The sequence below is a fragment of the Falco punctatus genome (assembly GCF_963210335.1).
Source record: "Falco punctatus genome assembly, chromosome: 6".
NCBI classification, from domain to species: domain Eukaryota; kingdom Metazoa; phylum Chordata; class Aves; order Falconiformes; family Falconidae; genus Falco; species Falco punctatus.
Genome location: NC_137585.1, coordinates 8703768 through 8716732, shown reverse-complemented (window position 1 = coordinate 8716732; position 12965 = coordinate 8703768). Strand labels below are relative to the sequence as shown.

Genomic DNA, 12965 nt, shown 5'->3' with positions numbered 1-12965 from the left:
GCCCTTGGCAAAATACGATCCAAATCCAGCACGGTTAGAAGTGTCTCCTGGATGTTGGTATTTACCTATCACCTTGGAAGATATTATTCAAGCACCAGTCATCGCGGCACTAGGTGCTCGTGACGAACAGTATGAACAGGCACAACCTGCAAGCTCTGCAAGCACTTCTCACGCACCGGCTCAACACGTCGCTGCCCTGAGCACCGACAACCCACACTCTTCCCATGCAAAAGAGCAGTGCAGCATTAGGCCAGGTTTTATCAGAAGTTCAACGACAAGGGGGAGCATTGCTGCCCTAAGCAGCATGTTCAGACAGCACGTACCCAAAACACTGGGAGGGCTTCCAAAACTAATGGGGAAAGCAGGAATTTTAGAAAAATACTCCAAGAGTATGACCGCATACGAGCATAAATTCCACATCTCTGAAAGCTCTTTGCCACTCTAGGCTCACAACATCTGCTTCCAAATCCCTCCAAACCAGCCTGCTTCTCATACTTGCTGTTCTAGCTCCTAAGGGTTACATCTGTTAAAGGACACTACAAAAACATGTAATTAAAAGATGCTGAACTCCTCCAGGCAACCAAAGCAAACACACACGCTATGACCTGCTTGCCAACTCTATACAAACAAAACAATGCACCATAGTGTGTTCTGCTCCAAGGGACCCTAAATGCAGCGATATTAAACACGAGTCAATTGGGCTAAAGGAGAGATGGAAATTTAATTAAAAGTTGATGGCTATGACGACTAAATTTGCAAGATTTGGCTGCCTTAAAAACACATTCTTTTCTTTCCCTCCCCCATGTTCAAAGTCGGCTACAGCCTAATCCTAGAAGTTTTGAGCACCTTCTTTTTTCTTGTAAGTCAGAAGGCACTGACGAAATCAAGCGCTTCAAATGATGTTCCACAAAGCATCACAAATGCATTCCCCTGACTCCTACTTTGCCCCCAACATGCAGAAGAGCTCGGTGCCACCACATGCAGAGACCCAATCTGATAACCAAAATTTGATTATCCGTAACTCTCAAAGTCACAAGAGGGTCTGCACAGTGTCCTTAATGTTAAATTCCTGAGTGCATGCTCACTTTTGTTGCTGGCATTGTCAGCTGCAGGCAACTCACTGGGAGCTCCCTGTGTGACAAAGAAAACTGTGGCAACGGAGGCTGGGAAGGCAGGTCACCACTGCCGTTGCTGTCAGCACGCAGGCTACGTTAGCTGCTCAAGAACAGACATCTATAGTTTCTACCTGCAAATGTGGTATGGCTCTGGCAGTAATTCCCTGTGTGAGGGTGAAAAACAGGATGCATGCGAGTACAGTAGTCAGCCAACACACAAAATCTTGGTAGCTTTTCATCTCTTTCCAACCAATGGACCCTACATCAGAATGGGTAGCTCTCACCGCATCATAGATGTGTTACAGATACTAATTATTGACATGCTCTTTCCCTGCATCCTTCCACTTTGTCATCTGCTTTGACTGTAAGTCTTCCAGAGCAGGCTCATCTTTTTGCAGTCTAGAATGACGCATTCAATGCTGCTTTCATCTCAATACCCAACAAATCTTTCACGGAAACAAAGCTCACCCAGCTGCTGTATAAACCAGCAGGAGCTCCATACCAGTGATGATGCAAAACAGCCTTGCAAAAAGGGACATTAACCACAACCCATTAAAACTGAGAAGAAAAATATAATTCAGTGCTCCCCCCACAACCTTTTAGGCAAGGTGACAGGCACACTGTTTTTTTTTTAAATTAATGGCCAGTCTTGTAATGAGAGCCACAAAACCGTAGCTCCATTGCAAAAAAAGGAACCTTTAACAGTTAAGAACTGTTGAACTTTGGAATTAAAGCAAAAAAGCCACCTACCAAATCACTCTTCAAAATGCCATCCCAGTAGAGCAATGGGAGGAACAGAGCTTAAAGAAAACATCTTTAGGAACCACTCTTGTCCTTCTGCTACTACATCATCACTACACCACGCAGAGTCAGCTGCAACTAACCGAGGCCGTACTCCACTTTCATGTCTCCTATCCAAACAAACCGATTTAATGTGACAGCTGATGAAATCAGAACCGGGGTGTTGTATTAGAAAGTTACACGCACACACTTAACAAAATCTGGAAACAGATACTGAAAATACCCTTTCTTTCCTTCCCTCTGTCAGGCCTTGTTTCCCATTTCAGGCTCACTCGTTCCAGTGGTCTCATAACCGGGCTGCAATTTTTCATTTCCATTCCCTGCTCACAAATTCAGCTGTTTTCCAAGTATACAAGCTATTACTGCAACTGGGCTAAGACAAAAGATCACCAAATACAAGCCATGGAAGGATCCAAGTTGCAGAGAACACTTTGAATGATTTCGTAGAGTTCTTCCCTCACAGTCTTACCTTGCAAACAGGACCACAGAAAGCGGTGCAGTGTGATGTTATGGGGACAATTAAGGATACTCTTCCCTGTACCACTGGTCACAAGGCTGGAAAAGAAGGCACCAGAAAACTGCGGAGGTTGCTCCTTCGCCATAAGCCCCAGCTCTCCACCCTACCTCTCCCCCACCACAGATGTGACCCGTCACAGCTGTAAGGGATTCTGCCCCTTCCTTCCCCGCTTCCACCGGTCTCAATTTCACATTCGCACACAGACAAGCACTGCCACCACTAAGCAGCTGAGTATGAATGGATATCAGGGATGCTAGAAAGCAACATCTCGTTCTTTTACCTTGGAAGCTCATCCCTGTATTCTGTATCTCTTTGTCCTGATCTTAAGGGCTGTAGGGAAGAAGCAGCAAGTAATCTTACAGACAGCTCTGACAGCTGCTCTGTGCTCTCTCTAGGAAGGAAAAGATGGTCAGAACTAGGACGACTTTTTTCCTTCATTAGAAACCTTCAAAAGCACTGTCACAAAGATACGAAGAATTTTTAATGAAAAAGCTGAAGAAAAATACAGAGCAGTTGTAACGCCATCTCTGACAGGAACTCTGCCTAGTGTGTTTCACTTTATTTTGGAGCCCAGTACTACTTACTCATCTCCCTTCCACAAACCGGGATAGCAGATCCACAGCAAATCAGGGCAAACACGCAGGAGGGCCAGGAGTACTTGTCTGAATCTCAGTACCAGAAATTTGCAAAGCAATGAAAGAACACAGCAGTACAGACACAGTAATCACTGATCTCACCAACTGGCAGGGAGAATTGCTGTTTATCCCAACCACTGAAGCATGCCAATGTCAAAGATAAATGTGCATAAGCCAACAATGCAGGGCTTAGCTTATTAGCTTGTGCTTTGCTTACTAGCCTGTGCACCAACAGCTAAATTACAGGGGGAAGCACAGAGCAGCAGGCTCTCTCCACCCTCGAGGATTCCACCCTCGAGGCTTTTGAGGCAACTTCGTTGTTGCATTCCATGCTTCCCTTTCTCAACATTACCAACTCAGCAGAGGAAGCCCTTCAAAGTAGCATGTCTGGAAAAACTTTGAAGTGATGGCAGTGTGGGTTGAGAGTCACAGGGATGATGATGCATAGTACCAAGCTGATACCTAGATTTTGCAGAACACCCAGAGGTAAATCTACAGTGAGAAACCAAGTTGTCTGGACAGGGACAGAGCAGGCTGGAGAAGCAACCAAGGTGATAAGGCAAAAAATAAGGAAAGTGACCCAGAAAAATAAAAAAAGACAGTGGTCAAACCTTAGCTGTCTGCTTACATCATGCACAACTGGGAATGCAGGCCAGCCAAGTTACAGAGGCTTTCCAGATCCTACACTAAACAAAATTACAACCTCTCTCCCAGTTTGGCCTCAATAAAAATACACTCCACCCCAAGATCTCATTATATTAAGCAAACCAGAGTTTTACAAGTACTCCATTTCTGCAGCCAGCACAAAAGCATAATTCCAGTTAAAAGGAAATGCAGAAGTGCAAAAGGAATTGTTTACACCAGGTTTCCAACACAGCACACGTCAGTATTATCACTACAGACCTATTTATTCCTCATTTTCATTGTACTGTACAAATAATAGTATCAAAATATTGCATTATGAATATTCAATTACTATTTAATTACTGATACCCAGTATTCACATCCAAAGGACAAATTCAAAGGAGCAAAAGACAGACAAAGGAAAGTAAAACTTAAGATGTTACTAACACGTTCTTGACCACAACTCTTGAACTGGAGCTTTTAAGTGAGGTACACGAAGAGATGAATTGCAACGAGACCAATCCCTCTCATCAAAGACAGCTAAATGAGTGCAACAGCCAGGGACCTATTGATCTCAGAATTGTAATTTGCTGACTCTCCCTCACCAAGACATTACAGTGAAACTAGACATCTCTATTTTCATTAACTTCTTTTAATCTAACTTCTAATGCATTTTGGGCTGCAAAATACCAAAATAAAATGTGTAGCAACAAAACTTTTTCTCCCCCTACATAAGGGAAACACACTTTTAGTGTAATTCATACAGACATCAAAGAACCATTACCTATAACTGACACCAAGTAAGAAATACTCTTAAGCTACTACTTATGTGCCTGGCACGAGAACGAAGGCCAGCGGTTAAGAGTAGAAACAACAGCAGGTCTCTCCCTGGAACAAGCAGACAGAAGCATTTGGAATTTTTTTTTTTTTAAAAAAAAAAAAGGGAGGGGACTTGGGGGTGAAGACATTCTGGACTATGAGGGCAGGAGGAGCAAACCTGTGAACTTTAAGCAGTAGAACAGACACAACATTGCTGAACATCTGCAAATAAAATGGAAGAACTGAAACACAGACAGGGATCTGGAAATAGTTTAGCAAGATGGGATATATGAAACGAAGAAGGAATTTGGAAGGTTCTCAGCTGTTCTACTTTGATAACATTAAATATTAAGGAAAATGACAGAAAAGCACTTACAGAAGCATTAGCATATGCATCAGCATGCTCCCAAGTGCTGAGCCACAAGAGATAAAATGGCCACAAGCCTGCCGAGACAGGCATTTCACCTCTTACAGAGGCACCGAGTGCCACCAGAGGCATGATTTGACATACAGATTTGCAAAGCAACCAGCCGCAAACTGCAGCTATTAGAGAAGCGTAGCTGCAGAGAGAGCACAAGTCACTCCTAGCTTCCACCAGTGTGTAAATAACTGTAACGAGCATACAGAAAACAGGGATGAAAATATCCATACCACAACACGGAACGTTCTTCAGTAGCAGCCCCCAATCTTCGACAGGTTTCAGAAAACAAGTTCCTGTACTGTTTGTTACAATGTTTAGAGAATGGAGAACCTCATCCTAGAAGACATGCCCCAGTGTGAGGAATTCCACTGCAAATCTGAGCCATCGAGCTGTTTACAGCTTTAGAGGTGATGGTCGCAGCTCGACCTTGCACAATAGCACTGAACCTCTCTCCCTCTTTTGACCTGGAATACCACTCTAGAAACATCTGAGCATTCAATTGTTTGCCTTCTCATTGCTACAATACATTGGTGGTTCAGTGATCACATAGGTGACAGTCATGTAAGTGCTTATAAAGATAAAACAATTGCCTCACTCTTGCTAAACTCTTGGCCTAAAGAGCACCTTGCACCAATTCCGTCATTCACCTTCTAATCAAAGGGCACTTTCTGCACAGAGTGTATTATACCATTTTTACCCAAACTGTGCTAGCTTTCAGCCTGGTGTGACGCAATCTAACTTAAAAATATGTTCAAAATTTTAAGTCCAAGGGAATACCACCCTTCTATTTTCTTATGCTACCTCTTGCAATTACCAATTTGCTCAAGGTTTTACATTTGACTCCATTTTCCACTTCAATTTCACCAATTCTTTGTTTTAAAATTTAATTTGGTCAAGCATTATAATGCATTTGCCACAGCCCTTTGAAAGATTTAGCCACAAGGACAGAAGGAAAAGATTACAAAAAACCTGAACACTCTACCTTGTCAAGAGGTGTTCACTATAGTGTACCAACTCACTATCTTGCTTCCCTTTTTTGCTTCACTTTTGTAATACAAATTTCAAGAAGGCACGTTACAGAAATAGCATTAGTATATGTCTAACTCTCTACAGTGTTTCACTAACAACAAACCAAGAGAGATGTGCAAGATGTATAACCTAAGGTTGTAAAGGTTAGCTTTCTTCAGAAACAATATTTAGTAAAAGTTTACATGACCATGTCTGTAACAAGCTCCACCGTGGCCTCAAAATCCAAAGGCACATTATCTAATAGCTGAAGTACCTCTGACAGGTTAACAGAGTTGCAGCTCTGTTTCTCTCTAGTAGTCACCAAAGCTATCAGTGTAACATGGTCAGCATAGTATGATTTTCCTTTTAAAACTCAAGAGATTTGTGTTCTCAGTGACTTAGGTGAACTCATAACACAACTGATAAAACCAAAGGCCTGATACTGAGGTTTTCCAAGGCATTCGGGAAGATTATTTGTATAAATATAAAGCATTTTAGAACTCTTAGGAATGAAATTATGTGTGTGTGTGTGTAATATAATGAAGAATATCCAACGTGTTTTACTGTTCTGGCTTAGCTGCAGCTTTGATACAAAATCAACAGATTTCTGAAGTTAACCAGCACTTCAAGGGGAGTTGGTGCAGAAGATACCAAAAAGAACCTCACACTCTCATCAATCAGAATTCAACTCTTTTATTCAGCTCTCCATGTTAGTAGGACAGTGTTCATTATGACTGTTAACCCCAAGTGTGGGGATCACCCCATTCCACATTGCTGCTGGTCCATCCTTGCTTCCCTTCATTGTGAAAGGAGTATTATCAAGAGGTAAGTGTCCCCATAAGAGGGAAGAGAAGACCTCCTGGTGGCGCAGAAAAACCTAGAGAAACAAATCATTGAAGAAGTTAGTCTTTTTCCCCAAAATAATAATATCAGAAATTTAAGCACACATCATAAAAAAAGATCTCTGAATTGTCATTTATCTGGCTTCCTCGATAGCTGCATTATAGGTGCACCAAGGACTGAGCCATGGGTACCAAACTCCTCTTCTGACCTTGGAAAAGGCCTTTCCAGGTCAAGGAGTGAGATGCAGTGAAGGCTGTGTTCTAAAGGGTAAGATCTAGTTCCTGTTACCTTTCCTGTGGGTAGAGGAGTTCAGTCTCTGCAACTGATGATCCAGCATCTTTCACAAGTATTACATTCCTGTGGAAATATTTCATGCGGAGGAAAAATTGTGTAAAAGTTTAGCAAAGTCAGACTGCAGCCTCTTTCTGCCTAGTTCTCTCACTGATAAAGCTTCAGTATTTGCCATCTGGTAAACAAACATTTCCATTCAGGCACGGACAAGCATTCCTACATCACATTACATTTGCACTACTCCTCCCATACATTGTTGTAAAGATGGGGTGGGAGAGTAACCATAACATCTGTGTTGTTTCTGTTGGCCTTGTGTTTGTTAGATGGATGGGAAAATATGCACACAAGCATACTAAGTTTCCTCCTGGAAAATCACAAAATACTATACAAGTTTCAGGCTTAATACACAATACCACTGAACAGACAGAATCCAGACAATAAATACTAGCAGGCAGTGCTTTGCACAGCAGTAGCAAGGAATAAGAGAAACTGCACACGCACCCTTGGGCAAACCACACTTCTTGTAAACACCAGATATGAAGTATTTACAGTTGCACAAAAGTCAATGCGACATTCCCATTCCTTATCACGGTGTAACTGAAACAGTCATCTTGACTCCTGGCCTCCCGCTACATTGGTAATACAGAACTGAAAGGATACCTGCGTATACAGCTACTGCTTAGTCTTCTCTCTCTGCTTCACGGCACCTTCCCGTTTAGTCCAGGTAACACTGTGTACAGTTTTCACCTCTCCAGTTCCTTTCTCCCCAAAATGTAAGTATTTTATGACAGAGATAAACTAAGCATCAAGGAAGCTCAGTAGTATCACTGCTTCCACCATAAACTGGAAATCTGCATAGAAAAAAATGCATGACTGGCCAAAGAGGTAGCAACAACTGGGTTACTGGCTAATGTAATATGGATTTGTCCTCCCTCTCTAACAGCAAATGCTATTTTTTACAAGAGATATCATCCCAATAAATTCTGGAAATTAGCATATATCTCTGAAAATGCATTAATGTGATAAATTAGTTTTTTCTGATTACAATACTTTATTGAAAATAATTCCAATGACCTCTAATAAAATTTCATTTTTCCATTCCTGTATTAAAATTACTCAATTATACTGCAATTTGTCTAACACAAAAATTAACTCCTGATTTAGGAAACTGTATATATCATATTACATTAAACCACAGATTAACAGAATAAGGAAAAAGGAAAAGCATTACATAAGGGAAATTTAAAAACTCGTTGATCAAAAGCCACTGCACTTTCTAGTGACAGCTATACAGAATATTATTGACAAAGACTTCTGCCACTACTGCATATATTGCAATAAAAACATAGAGCCCAGCAAAATCTTCCAGGGGAAAAAAAAAAAAAAAAAAAAAAAAAAAAAAAGAGACTTCCACACTCTGTCGTCCTCTGGTCAAGGCCAAGATTAGCACAGCTGACCATCTGTGATTATAGAGCATTCCACACTGGTTTGCCCTGTTTGACCAGACTCAAGCCTACACACCAGAGACATTTCAGCAGCTAATTTTTTTTAATAAGATACATGCACATCAAAGCAGCACATCAAAACATTCTGAAAGGAAAGAGAAATGGTAACAGAAGATGCAATTCAATGTATGCAACACTTTCAAAGTCCTTTCTCAGATGTTTCTTTGTCTCCTCTTATGAAAAGATAAACCAAAAAGCCTTCTCCCTGGCAACATCAAGTACTCAACTGGCACTAGACTTTGGATATAACTAGTCATGTAGTTCTTATGCATTTTGACTGCTTAACCATCCTGCCTCCTACAGAAATGGACAACAGAATGACATATTTAACACCCAAACACATTTCACTCTTTACAAACAAACAAAAAAATCTATTACACTAAGACAGTGTACTATATGCAGTTGCATACAGCAAACTGCCTCCAAATAAAAAAGCTGACACACAGAAATTCACATAAATCTTTTATAAGCCCTTCCCCCATACACACTTGGCAGAGCTTACACTGACATACTACTATGCAAGCTCTGTGTACTCAGTAACGCTTGTACTGTTTCTAAATGGAACAAAAGGAGGATGCAGAAATACCTTGCCCAAGCACAATGTAAATGTTAATTTCTCTATCAGCCTAATCCGTAATCCGCTTTTCAGTTATCGTGAGGAACCTAACCATTCCTCCTTTCACATAAACACGACCCCTTGCCTACCCATGGAAGCCTATAATAAGAATGAAAAATATTCTGCATTCTTCAAATCTCTACCACATCGAAGTTGCAGAGAACAAGATGCTTTGCTATGTCACATGTAGTAGAAAAAAAAAATATAAATCCTCTTGTACTGACAGCCGCATGTGAAAACATGGAGGATCTGGGAGAGTACTCTAAATTCCTGCTTGTTTTACACCCAAAATCTTTGCTGAACGTTGACTCTAAGTCACCTACAATTGTCCCCTTGCTCAGCCGTTCTTTACCTCTACTCCTTACTATGCTGAGAAGCAAAAGGCTACAGGTTTATCTGGGCAAATAAGCCCATGTTCAGGGCCAGGTAACCACCTTTCTTCCCAAGTATTGCGGTCATCTAAACTCAGTGCAGCACATTTTAATCCACGTTACCATCCATCCTAGTAGGCAACTGCTACAGTCAGTTTCCATACCAACAGTTCTGTATCAATCTCCAGCTCTCCTCCTTGATACCCAGTTCCCAAAGGCTAGCATGCCTAGCATATATTACATACAGGATGTCTGGTGAGATTCTGCCTTACAACAAAAATTTGGGAATGCTCAAGATCAGCAAAAGCTGTTTTACTGCCTCATCTCTATCTCTGCTGACAGACTGACAAATGCTTCAGACTCCTTTGCCTCTACCACCAGAATTCACTTTCTCTCTTTCACATCTCCAGTGTGAATGCATTTTAAAAATTTTTTTATGAGCTTCATCTCACACATAGACTTTACTCATCATCCTATTTAATGGGACCCTTTTCAAATCTCCATTCAAAATATTTTTCACTTTGTACAATTGATCTCCTTTCACTTTGCAATAACTCAGTTCTGGGATTTCCAGCCTGTGGTTCACACAACACTTAAAGGCAGCACGAAAAGCGAGATGCCACTGAGAAAAGCACACCAGTTGTCCATGATATGTACCTGACATGCACTGGAGACTATTTAGTTGCCTGGTATCAAAAACCTCTGATCCAGCTTAGTTCCTATATGTAAGCATTGTTCCTAATTTTATGTGACTACCCCAGATAACAACAGCAAACTGAACTGGAATTTATCAACTAACACTTAGATGTAAGTGGACTAGGAACAGTTAAAATGCAAAAGCTACTGTGGTATTCTGTATATTGGTATATATTCTGACCACAACCTTTTCCCCAATCCACTTGGATACATTTCTCCACATCTTCAACTGATCCACATCCAAACTTCCCCTATGCCAGACTGCTCATCAGTGCTTCCCCATCCTGCTGTTCTCTCCTCTTTCACTTTATTTTCAGAAAGAGAAATCATCCTACTAGAGGTCCGTAATTTAATCTCTGGTAGGACACTTACTTAAAAAGGAGGTTCTGTTATACTGGAACATACTAATGATAAGTGCAACAACAATTCTTTGATGTCTACATCAGCCATCTCCTAACTGGAGTGCACGTTCCCCAGCAGGTTACAGAAGACAACCCATAAGACTACAGGAAGAAAATTATTGCACCATTAATAACTACAATGAAACAAATGTTTAAAATTGTGTTCATTTCATCTTTATCTCACCCTTTTTTAATTTCCGGGTTTGTGTATGACTTATGTACACAGTAGTACATGTACATAACAATTAAACATTGCATGCTCAAAATGTTTTTTTACTGATAGCAATGTGCAATCAAAAAAGTTTGAGACACCACTGGTCTACTAGATAACTGAAGAGGTGGTTAGAACTACTAGCTGTTAGACATTAAGTAGAAACATGGTATGTTCTGCATTTCACACTTTCAAAAAGGATTTTAACTGTTGGTGCTTTGAACACTTTTTCTATCTTGAGATATATGAAGTCTCCATAAGTAACACTGCCCTTTACTATCATAGTGTTTCTAAAGCATCTATCCTTTCATCTATACGGTGCTCTATTACCATTACACAGTAATTAGTATCTACATAAGATTCAAGGAAGAGAATAATGGATCTGGGGTTTGATTTTTCCTGTTAGAGCTTTTACTTAGTATTTCCAGGTTTGGGACTGATAGCATTTGGGTACTTGAGAACATTCTGCACTTTTACTTTGTTCCTGTTCTTACCTCCCCCTTACATAAAAATCCTTTAATATTATGTAGAAACAAATTTGTCTTAAATGTTATGTAAAGACATTTCAGCATCCCAATTAATAAGAAGTCCTTAAATCCTTTTCATTATATTGTAATGGGCTAATGACTGGTACAAACCCAGGAAACAATTTCTCTTCTGTACTCACCACTTTGGATTTACTGGTATGACTAGTTAAACTAATGAAAAAGAGACTAGGATTCAGAAACAGAGGAGAGAGTCTTAAAGAGGATTTTTATATATAGAAAATGTCATACCAGAATTTTGAAAAATTAATCTAGATTCATTTGAATACATGTGCACCATCGCACCCTACTGGACAAAATTAGAGTGATTTAAGGATGTGATTTAGACTTAATGCCAAACCCATTTATTTGTTATAGGTGATGCTGTTGTCCCTAAATCTCAAGCAACCATCACACATCACATGAAAATTCTGAGTTCTTAAAGTGTCATTACAGCATGAGGCTGCTTGCTTATAATATGCATTTGTAAACCATGCTCCTTGCACAAAAAGTATGCCTGTTGACAATACCACGATCTGAGTTCTTCACACTCAAGGGGGTACAAAGCCTTTGAGTCAAAGGAACCAGCCTTTGATGTGAAATGCTAACTATATGTATACACAACAGTCATTTCAGTTATCACCAAGTAACATTGTGATAGAATACTGAAGAACATTTCAAGAAGTACATAAGAGAATCACCCCAGAAGCAGCATTGCATAGCAGATGGGCAAAAAGGAGCAGATGAGCTCTCAACCTATGAGGCTGACCATTGGCTTACAGTAAGGATGCGTTTCACCTCAATAAAATAAAAATCCACAGGTAAAGACAGTAGAATCTTTCTCATTTATTCCCTGTTTCTTAAACGAGGTTAAAACAACCATGTCACCAATGGCGTAACCACAACTGATCATCCTGTGGAGCAGAGAAATGGATGGACTAGATAAATTCCTTCTGGCCTTATTTTCCTTATATTACCTTATATTATATTATATATATTTTATATATATATATATATATATATATATATATATTTCCTTATATTACCCTTAAGATGCGGCAACTTTGGCGAAGTTTAGTATTTTAAGATATATACTCTGCCTTAAGAGGCAGTGGGGAAAATGGAACGTTGAACCAAAGATCAGAACCAGGACACACGGTAACCAAACACCAAATCAGACAGATCAATGTGTCTATTGTACTACAGCTAGCCTTTTGATGGTTAGAATTCTGTAAATTAGACTCACCATTCAAAGGAACGGCTCAGGGACTCTGCCTCTCCTCCGTCCCCCTTACTTCAGTTAATATTTTGCAATCCATTTCTCCCCGTACTGGAGGTTCCTCAGGTCAGTCACATGAGCTTCTGCTGCTGCTGCTGCCACCTACCAGTTTTATTACTCTGTTGCAGCAGAAGGGCATATAGAAGAAGTTCTTGTTCAGCACGCACATAATCATCATCCTTTGTCTAAGATGTCATGGCTTATTCAAGTTCTACAACATTTCCCCATACACTAGGCAAAGCACTGGGCACAACCAAGATCAATACAAAGCTTTGAAAGCCATTCCAT

At 40.4% G+C, this 12965-nt stretch overlaps 1 long non-coding RNA gene across 2 annotated transcripts; it reads right to left on the bottom strand.

The window, feature by feature from the left end:
- Positions 1-6617: 6617 nt before the first annotated feature.
- Positions 6618-12959, bottom strand: LOC308065696. 2 transcript variants are annotated; one of them, XR_013928885.1, is made up of 4 exons: positions 12645-12959; positions 7735-7925; positions 7072-7140; positions 6618-6817 (listed from the first exon to the last, which is right to left on the bottom strand). It is a non-coding gene; the product is annotated as an uncharacterized lncRNA (long non-coding RNA). The 2 variants fall into 2 exon arrangements; XR_013928886.1 differs by lacking the exon at positions 12645-12959 and having other exon boundaries at positions 7735-12360.
- Between the last annotated feature and the right edge of the window lie 6 nt (positions 12960-12965).